This window comes from Sturnus vulgaris, unplaced genomic scaffold (assembly GCF_052056855.1).
Source record: "Sturnus vulgaris isolate bStuVul1 unplaced genomic scaffold, bStuVul1.hap1 Scaffold_195, whole genome shotgun sequence".
NCBI lineage: Eukaryota > Metazoa > Chordata > Aves > Passeriformes > Sturnidae > Sturnus > Sturnus vulgaris.
The window spans coordinates 17194991-17209424 of NW_028276170.1; the positions used below are offsets into that span (position 1 = coordinate 17194991).

At 51.2% G+C, this 14434-nt stretch overlaps 1 pseudogene across 1 annotated transcript; it reads left to right on the forward strand.

The window, feature by feature from the left end:
- The first annotated feature begins 2273 nt into the window (after window positions 1-2273).
- LOC148218149 (class I histocompatibility antigen, F10 alpha chain-like) lies at window positions 2274-9019 on the forward strand (annotated as a pseudogene). The gene is made up of 8 exons (XR_015800635.1): window positions 2274-2373; window positions 4586-4849; window positions 5228-5499; window positions 7648-7920; window positions 8013-8120; window positions 8219-8254; window positions 8374-8424; window positions 8766-9019. The product of XR_015800635.1 is annotated as a class I histocompatibility antigen, F10 alpha chain-like (transcript).
- The last annotated feature ends 5415 nt before the right edge of the window (window positions 9020-14434 follow it).

The following is a 14434-nucleotide window of genomic DNA, read 5'->3' on the forward strand; positions in this document are numbered from 1 at the left end:
GCATTGCACCGCTTATGCTTATTACGCTTGCTTACGCACAAGCTTCCCCAATGCAGCATGCGCCTCGAGAAAACGTATGGGTAACATTTGCCAACATAACAAAGCAAGAGTCAATCTGCCTAAGTTTGGGGGGAGTACAAAATCCATTCAGGACATGCCTGGTAGGGTTACCAGTCTGGAGACCAAGAGAGTTCACGGGATATGTCGCTAACGATACCTTAATTGCCCTAACTGATGGCAACCTAACCCAGTCCTGTGTAGTCGACACCTCCGAACCGGCACAGCACGATGGATGTTGGCAATGCCGAATTGTCTTATCCTTAAATCGCACCCTGGCTTCGCCTCCAGAGGAACTTGACCTCTTTGGGAGCACTAGCACCACTATAGGAAACAAAACAGGAGGGTGGTTCAGTTTCGAACCACTAAACCCCAGCCATCTCAATACACCAAGTGAGTTTTGGGCGACTCTCGACTCCGCCCTTCAGCCAAGCAGTATCCACCTACAACTTTACTCCCAGTGTAACGGCAGCAACATCACCGAGCCCAGAGCATTGCCCCCGGGAATATTCCTAATCTGTGGGGACCGCGCTTGGAATGGCATCCCCGTAAGACCACAAGGGGGGCCTTGCTACTTGGGGAAACTAAACATGTTTCACCCCAATGTAACTGCCCTCATGCAGCTCACAAATATAACATCTAGGAGAAAGCGTAGTTTACACGACCTCGACTGCACCGCCGTAGGGCCACCAAACTTTTGGAACGAGTTCACAGAGGTAGCGCTCGCCACCGTCCTCCCCGGGGCAGCGGCTCTCAAAGCTATGACCCTAGCCAGGAAATTAGGGTGTTGGGCTAAAGACGAACTCAACACCACCTCCCAGGTTCTAGACATGATGGCCAGGGACGTCTCGAGCGTGAACCACGCAGTCTTACAAAACAGAGCAGCCATTGATTTCCTACTCCTAGCTCAGGGGCATGGTTGCGAGGAGTTCGAGGGAATGTGCTGCATGAATTTATCTGACCACTCTGAGTCCATCCACAAAAAGATACGAGACATGCAGCAGAAATTACACAACCTAAAAGAAGAAGATGGTTGGGGCATCGACGAGTGGTTAAAAAGCCTAGGCCTTGGGGGATGGATTCGAACCGTCATTAAGTATGATGTTATGGTTTTAGGTATATTCTTGTGCTTAGCTTTGTTGCTACCTTGCTTAATAACTTGCTTACAAAATTTCATTCAAAAGACTGTTAGCAAAGCTTGGCAGGCCACTCTTCTAGCTCAAAAAGAAAACGGGGGAAGTGTAGAGAGCCTGGTGCAGGAATGGCTGGAAGAGAAAGGCCATAGTCAGATCAACTTGGTGAGGCTAGCAAAGTAGGCCTCGGCTTCAAGGACACAGTGTCCTTGAGATGAGGAAGGCACATACAATTGAGAAAGACAGGACGCAGATGAAGAACTAAAAGAGCTCTACTAGCCACAGGAATGCAGAAGTGCTTGGCCAAGCAGCACAATTGACGCAGATAGCAGATAGACCAGTGATGAGCTCAGATTCTGCACTATGCATGAGCTGATTAAGCACTGTATTTAATCAACACTCCATGTACCAATAAACGAGACTTTGTGGATGACCATCTGGTGTCCGCGTCTCCCTTCGCCGACAAGGCTGAAGGCCCGGGCTCCCTTCTAATGATATTGGATATTGACAAACTCGGATTGGCAAATCAGGATCAGTGATTTTCACTTTGATGGGTTTCATTTTTAACTTTCCTATTTCCCCAGGGGTGTGCCACACCTCAGCACATATTTGTTCCTCATCTTTTTGGTTAAGGCATAAATTTTAAGTTGCCCTTGGGATACTTCAATTTTCAAATCCAATGCTATTATTAAATCCTTCCCCAATAAATTATTTTTTGTCTCTGACAGTAACAGCAGATCATTTAATCGAATATTGCTTTGGTTCTCAATTTATACATTTTTAATAACAAGGATCCGAAACGGCTTACCCGGCGCTTTCTTAAGGGGGTCCCAGGTGGTTCTCAGAGGGCTCCGGGGGATCGCAGCGGGGATCCAGAGGGATCCAGAGGAATTCTGTGGAATTCCGCCGTCCCCTCCCCCACCGCGCTCCCTCGGTCTCTTTCGCTTTCGCGTCCCAACCTGAGAGGCCGGGATCTACCTGGCGCCGGGTGACGTCACTCAGATGTCGGGCTGCCATTGGCGGACAGGAAATATCGGCGCCAATGGCGGGGCAGGAGGCGGCTCCGGCGGCGGGGCCAGGCTGGGTCAGGTCCGGGCGGGCTCGAAGCGGAGCGGCGCCATGGCTGCAACGCTGGGGCTGCTCTTGGGGCTGCTCTTGGCGGGGCCGGGGGGCGCGACGAAAGGTGAGTGGGACCCTTGAAATGACGACCCCCCTGAACGTCCGTTTCCGGGCACCAGGAAACCCCTAAACCTTCATTCCCGGGTAGGGGAACGCCTGGAATCCGCATTTTGGGTCCTGTGACCCCCCCTTAATCCCCTTCCCCAGCACCAAGACCCCCCTGTACCCCCATTTCTGGGCATGGGGACTCTTTTGAGTACCAATTTCCGGGCACCGGGACACTCCTGAACCCCCTCATCTGGCCCCGGGACCCCCTTAAACCCTCATTCCTGGGGATCAGGATTCCTTTGAACCCCGAATCGCAGACCGGCAAACGCCCTGAACTTCCATTTCCGGGCACCGGGAACCCCCTTAACCTTCATCCTCGGGTACGGGACCCCACCCCCCCACCCCCCCGCCTATTTTGGGTCCTATGACCCCCCCATCCCCTTCCGCGGTTTCAGGACCCCCCTGTACCCCCATTCCTGGGCACGGGGACCCCCATGAGCACCAATTTCCGGGCACCGGGATCCCCCTGTTACCCCCTTATCTGGCACCGGCACCCCCATGAACCCCCATTCCTGGGGATCTGGATCCCTTTGAACCCCGAATCGCGGATCGGGAACCCCCCTGAACTTCCATTTCCAGGCACTGGGATCCCCCTAAACTTCATTCCCGGGTACGGGAAACACTCCATCGCCCCATTTTGGGACCTGTGACCCTCCCCCCAAGCCCTTTCCCGGTATGAGGACCCCCCTGTACCCCCTTAACTGGCACCAGCACTTCCCTGAACCATTCCTGGGGATCAGGATCCCTTTGAACCCCGAATTGCAGACCAGGAACCCCCCTGAACCCCCTTCCTGGGCACCAGAAACCCCTAAACTTTCATTCCCAGGCAGGAAAACTCCCCTGAATCCCCTGTTTGGGTCCTGTGATTCCCATACACTTCCCCAGCACCAGGACCCCCCTGGAACCCCTTATCTGGCCCCGGGACCCCCCTGAATCCTCATCCATGGGGATCAGGATCCTTTAAACCCCGAATCGCAGCATGGGAGCCCTTCTGACCCCCATTCCTGGGCACTGGGACATCCCTGAATCTCCATTTCCGGGCCTGGGACCCCCCTGCACCTCATTTTCCGGCATCCCGCTTTTCCCAGGCCCCATTCCCGCCCTTTTCCTTGATCTTTGGCCTCCTAGAATTCCCAACTTTCGTGTCCCCCCCCGTTTTCCACTCCCGCCGCTTCCCGAAATGGCGTCCCAGAGGGTCCCCGGCGTCCCAGGGGTCTCAACAGGGTCGCAGCGGGGATCCAATGGGATCCAGATGAACTCCCTGGAATTCCCCCTTTCCCGCATCCCCTCCCCCACCGCTCTCCCTCGGTCTCTTTCCTGTCTCCCAGGCTGAGCCTTCAGGATCCACTCGCCTCTCCCATCCCCAGACCCCCCTTTCCCGTGACCCAGGGAACCCCTGGCCCCCCATTCCTGCCTTTCCCAGCTCCCAGGGCCCCCATTCCCTCAACACCGGGGACCTCTGGACCCTCTTTCCTGGGCACAGGGACCCCCTGGACCCCCCATCCCACCTCTCCCAGACCTTTCCTTGAACCTTGGACCCTTCCCGGCTCTCCCCGTTCACCTTCCTGCCCCCCCAATCTCTGCATCCCCCCAGTTCTTCACCTCCTTCTCCTCCTGCAGGGGGTCCCAGGGCTCCAGGAAGGTCCCTGGGGGGTCGTGGAGGGTCCCAGGGAGGATTCTGGACTCTGGGATGTGCCTGAATTTCCTGTCCTGGGCACTGGTGCACCCTGCACTCCCTTATCCAGTACCAATCCCCACTACACTCCCTTTCCCATCTATCCCACCCTCTCCAGCCTCAGACTCCCCTTTTCCTTGACCCTGAGACCTCCTGGACCCCCATTCCTGCTTCTCTCAGTCCCAGCCCTGATTTCTGTCTGCATTAAGGACCTCTGAGCCCCCCATTCCAGCCATGCGAGGTGTGCCCACCTTGTGACCCCCTTTCCTTATCACTGGAGCCTCCTGGCCCCCCTTTCTTGGGCACAGGGATCCCCTGGAACCCCCATCCCACCTCTCCCAGTCTTTGTATCCCCCATTTTTTGACACTGGGAGTCCCCTGAGCACCCGTTCCTGGACACTGGGTCCCCATGCATCCCATTCCCGGCTCTCCCGGTTCCTCTTTCATTGATCCATGACCCCCTCAATCCCCCCAAATCTCTGTGTCCCCCCAGTTCTCCACTCTCTGCGTTACCTGTCTGTGGCGGTGTCAGAGCCCAGCCCGGGGATCCCTGAGTTCATGATGATTGGGTACCTGGATGGGATCCCCTTCGAGCGCTACGACAGCGAGCGGGGCCGGGCAGAGCCGCTGACACAGTGGATAAAGGATGGAGCCGAGCCGGGATATTGGGATAGGATGACTGAGACCTGCAAGAGGAATGAGCACTTGGATGCCTGGAACCTGGAGACACTGCGGGACCGGTACAACCAGAGCAGGGGTGAGTGGGGGGATCAGTGGGGCTGGGATGGGATCTGTGGGGCTGGGATAGATCTGTGGGTTGGGTTGTGGATCCGTGGGCCTGGGGTGTGGATCCATAGGGCCTGAATGTGGATTCACAGGGTGCCAAGGGGCTGAGATGAGGATCCATTAGGTTGGTATGGGATATCCTGTAATCCATGGGTGTGAGTGGGGATCCATGGGGTTGGGATGGGATCTGTGGGGTTGGTTTGGGATCCATGGGTTGGGATGTGGATCCATGGGGTTAGGATGAAGCTCTCTGGGTCTCCATCAGACTCTGAGGCTCCATAGGGTTTGAATGGGGCTCTGTGGGGCTGGGACACAATTCCATGGGTCTCTGTGGGTACAATCCCCGCAGGTCTCCACACATTGTTGGTAGTTTACGGCTGTGACCTCCTGTCTGACGGGAGCATCCGTGGATCCTACCAGGATGGCTACGACGGGTGGGATTTCCTCTCCTTTGACCTGGGATCCGGGAGATTCGTGGCGGCCGACAGCGCTGCTGAGATCACCAGGAGGCGCTGGGAACATGAGAACAAGGCTGAGAGGGAGATAATTACCTGGGGCACGAATGCCCGGAATGGCTCCAGAAATACGTCAGATATGGGCAGAAGGAGCTGGACCGCAAAGGTGGGAGCAGAATTCCTGTGGGAATGTGGGCTATGGAAGATTTGGGACCATGGGAATTCCAGGGAAAGATCTCACCCCCATTGCATTCCAGTGGGAATTCCATGGACAGGTCTCACCCCCATCCCATTCCAGTGGGAATTCCAGGGAAAGATCTCACCCCCATCCCATTCCAGTGGGAATTCCATGGACAGGTCTCACCCCCATCCCATTCCAGTGGGAATTCCAGGGAAAGATCTCACCCTCATTCCATTCCAGTGGGAATTCCACAGACAGGACTCACCCCCATTCCATTCCAGTGGGAATTCCATGGACAGATCTCACCCCCATTGCATTCAAGTGGGAATTCCAGGGAAAGATCTCACCCCCAACCCATTGCTGTGGGAATTCCATGGACAGGTCTCACCCCCATCCTATTCCAGTAGGAATTCCATGGTTGAATCTCACCCCTGTCCCATTCTCATGGAATTCCAGGGGCAGATTTTACCACCATCCCATTCCATCCCGAATTCCAGGGACAGATCTCACCCCCATCCCATTCCAGTGGGAATTCCATGGACAGATCTCACCCCTGTCCCATTCCCAAGGAATTCCATGGGTACATTTTAACCCCATGCCATTCCAATCTGAATTCCATGGGCAGTTCTCACCCACATCAATTTCCAGTGGGAATTCCATGGGCAGATGTGTCCTCTATCTCGTTTTACTGGGAATTCCATTTCCAGATCTCACCCCCATGCTATTGCAGTAGGAATTCCATGGACAGGTCTCACCCCCATCCCATTCAAGTGGGAAATCCATGGGCAGATCTCACCCCTGTCCCATTCCAGTGGGAATTCCATGGGCAGATTTAAACCCGTCCCATTCCAGTGGGAATTCGATGGGCAGTTCTCACCCATCCCATTCCAGTGGGAATTCCAGGGTGTCCTGGTTTTGGGCAAATTTGGGGGAAAACCTCCAGAAGGAGCCCCCAGACAGCAAACCCCACGACTCCTCCCCCCCACCCCACCGGGTTCGGGTAGAATTTCCTCGGAGAAGAGTGGGAGAAAAAACCTGTTTATTTAACAAGCAAGACACTCCCCAGCACAGGGAAAAAGACAACACCAGATGACAAAAAAACTCTTTCACCGTTCTGAAGGGATGACAAAGTCAGTCTCTCTGGCGAGTGGTCACTCAGTTATCAGTCTCCGGTGCTGGGGAATGACTGCTGCAGGTGACAGAGTGTAGACTCCCGGTGTTTCTTGGGGTTTCCCAGGTCCCCGTCCGGAACAGGTTCAGATGGTATCCAGGAGAGGGAGGGGACGGGGTGGAAGAGAAAACAGTCCAGGGAAAAAGTTGGACTGCCTAGCAGAACTAACTAATAAGAAAAAATCAAGGGCAAAGCGATGGAAAGAAAAAGAGGCAGAAGCGAGCAAGCAGGCAAGCAAGCAGAGCTAAAACCTCTCCTAAACATAGACCATGGGGGAGGTGAGCCGGCTGATAACAGGACAAAACAAAGCTTCACTCTCAGAGTCAGTCCTGGAAGCACAGGACATAATACCAAACATAAACAGGACACACGATTGGAGATAGGAACACCATAACATCACCCTAGGACACAGGGACAGATCTCACCCACATCCCATTCCACTGGGAACTCCATGGGTGAATCTCACCCCGTCCCATTTTCATGGATTTCCAGGGGCAGATTTTACCACCATCCCCTTCCAGTGGGAATTTGTGGGGCAGATCTCACCCCGTCCCATTCCCATGAATTTCCATGGGCAGATTTCAACCCCATCCCGTTCCAATCTGAATTCCATGGGCAGATCGCACCCCATCCATTTCCAGTGGGAATTCCAGGGGTAGATCTCTCCCCCGTCCCATTTTACTGGGAATTCCATGTCCGGATCTTACCCTTATCCCATTCCTGTGGGAATTCCATGAGTAGAGGTCACCCCATCCCATTCCCATAGAATTCCATTGGCAGATCTCTCTCTCATCCTAATATAGTGGGAATTCCATGGGCAGATGTCTTCTCCATCTGATTCCAGTGGAAATTCCATGGGGAGATGTCATCCCCATCCTATTCCAGTGGGAATTCCAGGGCCAGATATCACCCATGGACTCAATCGAATTCCATGGATATCTCTCACCGTTATCCCATTCCAGAGCCCCCTGATGTCCATGTGTCTGGAAAAGAGGAACACGGGACGCTGATCTTGTCCTGCCACGCGTACGGATTCTACCCCAGCTCCATCCAAGTCAACTGGATGAAGGGGGATGAAATCTGGGATCAGGAGACGGAGTGGGGCGGGATCGTCCCCAACAGTGACGGCACCTTCCACACCTGGGCCAGGATCGAGGCGCGGCCGGAGGAGCGGGAGCAGTACCGGTGCCGGGTGGAGCATCCCGGAATGTTGGAGCCTGGGATCTACGCTTGGGGTGAGGCTGGGAATGTGGAATGTGGGAATTGGGAATTGGGAATTCCCAAATGGGGATTTCCCTCCCTTTCCTCACCGTCCTGCATTTCCCAGATCCAACATCTGGTGGGAATCTCACCGTGGTGGTCGCCGTGTCCATCATCGCTGCCATCATCATCCTCATTGCCCTCATTGGATTCATTGTCTGGAAGCGCCAATCCGGTAACACACGGGATGGGGGCCGGGAAGGGGCACGGATCCACCCGGCACTGTTCTGGGAATCCTGTGCCACCAACACTGATCCCACTGTTTTTCCACAGGGAGGAGGGACAGGACTGGATACAACATAGCAGCTGGTGAGTACCAGTGGTGGATCCAGCTCTGGATCCCCTCTTTGTGGATCCTAGGATGGACCCTGGGGTTAATCCCAGTGTGTGATCCATGCTGGAATCTCATGGATCTTCTCTTTCTGCAGGACAAGATGTGGGAACCAACGGCTTGAATGCAGGTACAGAGTGGGATCAGGGTGAGATTCCAGAGGAGGACTGGGGCAGGATGGACTGATTGGGATCATGGAGGAATTCTGGATCAGAGCAGGATCAGATGGAATTGTGGAGTGGGATTGGGGCTGGATTCTGAAATAGGGATGGCGATGGATGGATGGATGGATGGATGGATGGATGGATGGATGGATGGATGGATGGGGCAGGATGAGGGAGGGATTCCAGAGGCCTACTCGGGCAGGATTGGAGGGGGATCAGGTAGAATTCTGGAGGAGCTCCTGCTCTCCATGGGCTCCAGCCAGGTCCATCCTGCCGGATGCAGACAGGGACAGGGTGGCACCGTGACACTTTCTCATCCCAGCAGGAATCACCGCCTGAGCGATCCATGGAGCTGGATCCAGCCCCTTCCCTCTTCCCAGGAAACCAAGGGCTGCCAGCAGAACTCATCCTGCTGCTCCCACACACCCACAGCTTTTGCTAATGGATCCATTTCTGATTTTCCAGTGTTTTGAAGCCTGGAAGCAGAAATATTCCCAATGTTTTAGTTCTGCTGTGAAATTATCCTGGTTTGGGGCTGTAAATCCTGCTTGGGGCAATACATCTGAGTTCCCTCCTCCAGTGTCTGGCAATTCCTCTCTGGGAGCCAGGAACGTGGATGGGGACACTGGGGATAGGGATGGGGACAGCAGGAATGAGAATGGGGACACCAGGAAGAGCATTCGGACACCAAGAATGGGAATGGGGACACCAGGAACAGGTTGGGAACAGCACGAGCAGGACCATGACAGCCGGATTGGAATTGGGACTTGCCAGCCACATCCAACTCCATCCCCCAGGATTCATTTCCTGCTCCGTGTCCCATGTCCCAGGTCTCCCCAGGAGGGTTTGGCCACGTTGGGCTCCTGGAGGGGCAGTGGGATGGGGGGAGGGGTCAGGCCAGGCCTCACTGTCCCCAAAGGTCCTTGAGTGTCCCAAAATCGGGGCTCAGGATCTTGGAGAAGTTCCCTGGCCATGACACGAGCACGAGATGGCCGTGAGATGAGAGTGACCATGACACAACCACGGCCCTGACCATGAAATGATTTGGACCAAGAGATGACCATTGGTTGGCCATGGCACAACCATGGCCTTGAGGTGACCCTGATGTGGTCATGGCCATGTGATGACCATGAGGTGACCATGACATGATCATGAGGTGACCATTACAGTGAGATGACCACATGCATAAGATGATGGTGATCAGCAAAGGACCATGACCATGAGATGGCCATGACCATGAGATGACCACAAGATGATGGTGACCATGAGATGACCACAAGATGTCCTTGACACCACAATGGCCATGAAATACTGAAGGCTGTGAGATGACCATGACAGGATCTTGACCTAGAGGTGGCCATGAGATGACCCCAACACACCACGGCTGTGTGCTGATCAAGACCATGAGATGATCATGACACAACCATGGCTGTGAGATGATTGTGACCATGAGGTGACTGTGAGAGGACCATTAGGTGACCATGACCATGGGATAATGGTGATGACCATAACTGTAGGAAAGAAGGAACGCCTTACAGAATAAGGACCTTTTCTATCTTTGTTAAATCCTGTGCACTTCCGTTCATTTTATCCACCAGCTGCGGGTCAGATGGCCAGAGAGTGGGGTGGTGGGCAGCTCGTGTGTGAGGGAGTGATGGGCTGGGAAGCTGCGTGGACACCACAGGATCAGAGAGCTGATTCTGTGAAGGGACTCGTCAACAGCGACACCGCAGTGACAGGCAGCCAATGCGGGCTTGCTTCAGACAAGTTTGGGTTAAGTTTCAGTTAAGTCTGAATGACACAGCCAGAGCAACATAAATGATGGACCTACCTAACTGGGAAAGGACAATTTAGCCAACCTGAGGAGCAAACAGCAGCAGTCCCCAGGCAAGTACTCAGTGAAGTTAAAAATTTTGGTTCAAAGCAATGGTCCATGTATCAGATGGCAGCAATCCTAACTCAGAGTATACTAATATTAGGCAAGAGCCAGGAGAGACATACATGGAATTTATAGAGCGGTTAAAACAAGCATTGGAAAAACCAATCCCTGATGCTAGGACCAGGAACAAGCTGTTAGAGACATTGGCAGTAGCTCATGGTAACTCCGAGTGTCCAAAGGTGTTGCACGCCCTGCCACGAGAACCACCACCAATGATCCTCCAGATGATCGAGGCGTGCAATCGTCTCGGGATGAATGTGGCAGCAGGACAGACCCAGGCCATGGGGCAGGGAGTTGCAAAAGCCCTGGTGGCTGTGCAGTTTCCTTTTAAAACACCACAATCACAATAACAACCCACTTGCTTTCGATGTGTTCCACAGGGACATTTCTGAAAAGACTGTCCACAGAGAAAAGGGAGACACCCAGTTCCTGGTCAAAACCAACCCCAGGCTAAACAGTTTTCTTCTAAAGGCAACTTCCCCAGGCTGCCATCAAAAAACTTGCACTGGAGCACGAGCCAGCCTCGCGCTGTGACAGAAATCCACAAGCTGATGATGCTGATGACCATCAGTGTTAGTAAAAGAGCCTGAAACAAATCAAATGTTAGGACCATTTCAGTTAATAACTGGGGGAGGGATACGGTTGTGTCTCCACAGATAGAGGACCTCGGTGGATACCAGCCAAAACCATCAAACCTTACCTACAGCCAATAAAGGACTGCCCACCAGAAAGTTCCAGTACTCCCAACTCCTAACAGCGAGCCTTTAGCGAACATAACACCCCAGGAGACTTTATCTTTATCTGTTCCCACCCCAAATAACCCCTTTTCAACATGGCTGGTAGGTCTGGCAATAGATGAGTGGCCAGTAAATAAAAAGGCCATCTGTAATATGCAAAGGAACAGTCCCATTGGTAAGCTGAAATACAATCCTGTAGATTTTTGGGACTCGTGGCCTCTCAGCCTTCCACATGCACCATTAGAGGCTCAAGAATTGGAACTGTTTGGCTCAATTCAAATGGATTACTGCAATAGCTTTCGTTATGGATAAAGAATTCAATTGGTAAGATGTAATGGTACTAAGTATTCAAGTCCTCAGAGAGAGAGTCAAAGAGTTACAAATTAATGATGACAAAGACTGGTTTGATGGAGTCTTTAAAAGTTGGGGAATCAAGGAGTGCGTGTTGTCCATAATGAAAACGGGGTTACTTATCTTCATAATTGTCATTTTGTAGTGTTAGTTTTTCCTTGTCTGTTAGAATGTTTCTACAGAGTTTTACAAAAATCTTTCAGTTCTATTTTTACTGTTAAGCAGAAAGGGGGAGATGTGGGGGTCAGCCTGACCAGTATCCCAGGACAGGCAACCATCACCAAAGAAGAATGATATCCCAACCCTAAACCTGGGGAGGCATTTGTTAAGTTGTGGTGACCCCAGAGGAATGTTAGGAAGAGTTATGGGATTGCCTATGTTAATACCTCATGCATATTCCTAACCCTCATTTCCCCGTTAATTATCACCTCTCCCAGTTCCAGAATGTTCTCCCTTCCTTGTATCCCCATTGGCCCTCAGCTGATGCAATGTTCCACCCAAGCTACCCCATTGGATCCTACCTTCCCTTACTCCACCTCTGCCCCACTTTCCCCTTTCCCCATTGGACCCTAAGCTCAACTCCACCCCCTCTCTTACCCCATATTTACACCTTGGACCTCCCTGTATCTTTGTCTTCAACCCCAGGCTCCTAAAGTTACCTTGTCCCCTTGGTTATTGTATTTGGATTTTTGGGCCTCATCCCACGTTTCCTTTCATTATTATTGAAGTGTTTTATGTTTCTGAGTCGTGGTTGTCGTTCCGCTCTTCTTTAATTTTTGCCATTTCTGCCCTGATATCTGCAAAGCCTAAAAAGGATTGTTGGGGACCACTGTCAACCCCTGATATGAGATGACCATGACAGAACTATGGCCATGAGGTGACCATGACACAACCATCACCTTGAGATGACCATTACAGTGAGATGACAATGGACATGAGATGATGGGGATCAGGAGATGACCATGAGGTGACCACAATATGACCACGGCTATGAAATAATTGTGGCCACAGGATGACCACGACCATGAGATGATGGTGATAAGGAGATGACCATGACCACGAGATGACCATGACGATGAGGTGACCATGAGATGCCCATTAGGGTGAGCTGACCATGAGCATGACATGATGGATATCAGGAAATAAACGACCATGACTGTGCTGATGACATGACTGTGACTGTGAGATGACCAAGAGATGACCATGAGATGATCATATCCATGACCATGAGAGGACTGTGACCATGAGATGACGATGACACAACCATAGTCATGAGGTGATCAAGAAATGTCCATGATTGTGACCATGACATGCTGACAACTGTGAGATGACCATGGGCATGAGGTATTGTGTCCAAGAGATGACCACGGCATGCCCATGACCATAACATGATCCTGGCCATGAGGTGACCATGAGCATGAGATGATGGTGCTTAGGAGATGACCATAAGATGACCATGAGTGACCATGAGTGAACATGAGCTGGCCTTGAAGATGACCATGAGATGACCATGACCCGGCCATGGTCTGGATCGCCTCAGATCCTGTCACTCACCTCCCACTTATTATGAATGAGAAACAACAGTCTCAATATTCAGCAAAATTTAGATTGCTTTATTTGATAGAGACGGAGCATGCAGCGATGGGGAATGTGAAGGGTCACCGTCCACTCCACGCTCCACCAAACCCTATTTTGTAGCGTCTTCTTATACTGTGGTTTCTCGTTGTAATCAATAATTTTTAGTATTTTGCTGTCATAATTTGGGCAGGTAAGCAGTGGTGGTCGAAGAAGCATCTGCATCCAAACTCACAAAGCCTCTGGGCGATAGTCAGTCTCACAGATAACCATCTGGTCTTTGTAGACAACCACCAGGGAAATCTGCAAGTCTGGTCCTTGAGAGAGGCAGCAGTGATCAAACAAAGGCAGGAAGGGCTATCCAAAAGTGTGATTTTGCAAGCTGGCAGTTGATGTAACTTATTTGGGAAACATAACATACGTAACATAACATAACATAACATAACATAACATAACATAACATAACATAACATAACATAACATAACATAACATAACATAACATAACATAACATAACATAACATAACATAACATGGTGATTTAAAACAGAATGATTTAATCATATATTTTTCTTTATCTATTGTCCATGCTTCACTTCAGACCTTAGTATTCTGGCTCATACAAATCGCAATACTTTTGTGAGTAACACAAATCTTTTATTAATTATCACAATTTCACCACTTCTTTTCTTTTATCCCATTGATTCATGTGTTGGCTACAAATTTTGACAGGACTTCTTGTACCAGATTTAATTCATTCACTGCCATTAGTTTTGTTGCCTTCTCAGGGTCTATTGGTATTGTAGCAACTTGCATTCCTTGAACCAACGACTGGATTAGTCGAATGAAGCGTGGAACAAGACAAGAGATGAACAGTACTCCTAATAATGCACATGTTAACATAAAACCTAATTCCTTCCACCAATCTCCCCCCAACAGGTTATTCCACCAATTATCATTAAACATAGAGTTCCAGGTTTGTACAGGTACATGGGCTATTTGTTATATTTCTTCGGCAATTTTAGTAATTACTTCACCATTATCATCAATTTCTATGCAGCATTCAGAATTATTGAACTTCCCACACACTCCCCCTTCTTCAGCTAACAGATAGTCCAGGGCTCGTCGATTTTGATATACTGCTGCTCTAGTTTGGGTAAGTTGTTTAGCCATCAATTCCATTGCTCAGGCTGTTTACTTGGAAGTAATTTCTACCAGGGCTTGTAGCCTGATAATTCTATTTATCATATAAATTGGAGTGAGATAGCCCCAGCTTCCATCTTGAGCCCCAGAGTACTCAGTAATTTGTTCTGGGGGCCATTCATCATCCTTCCAGATTTGTGTTCCCCCTATGGATGGGCTCTTTTTGTTTGGAGGCAAAGTTTCATACAAGG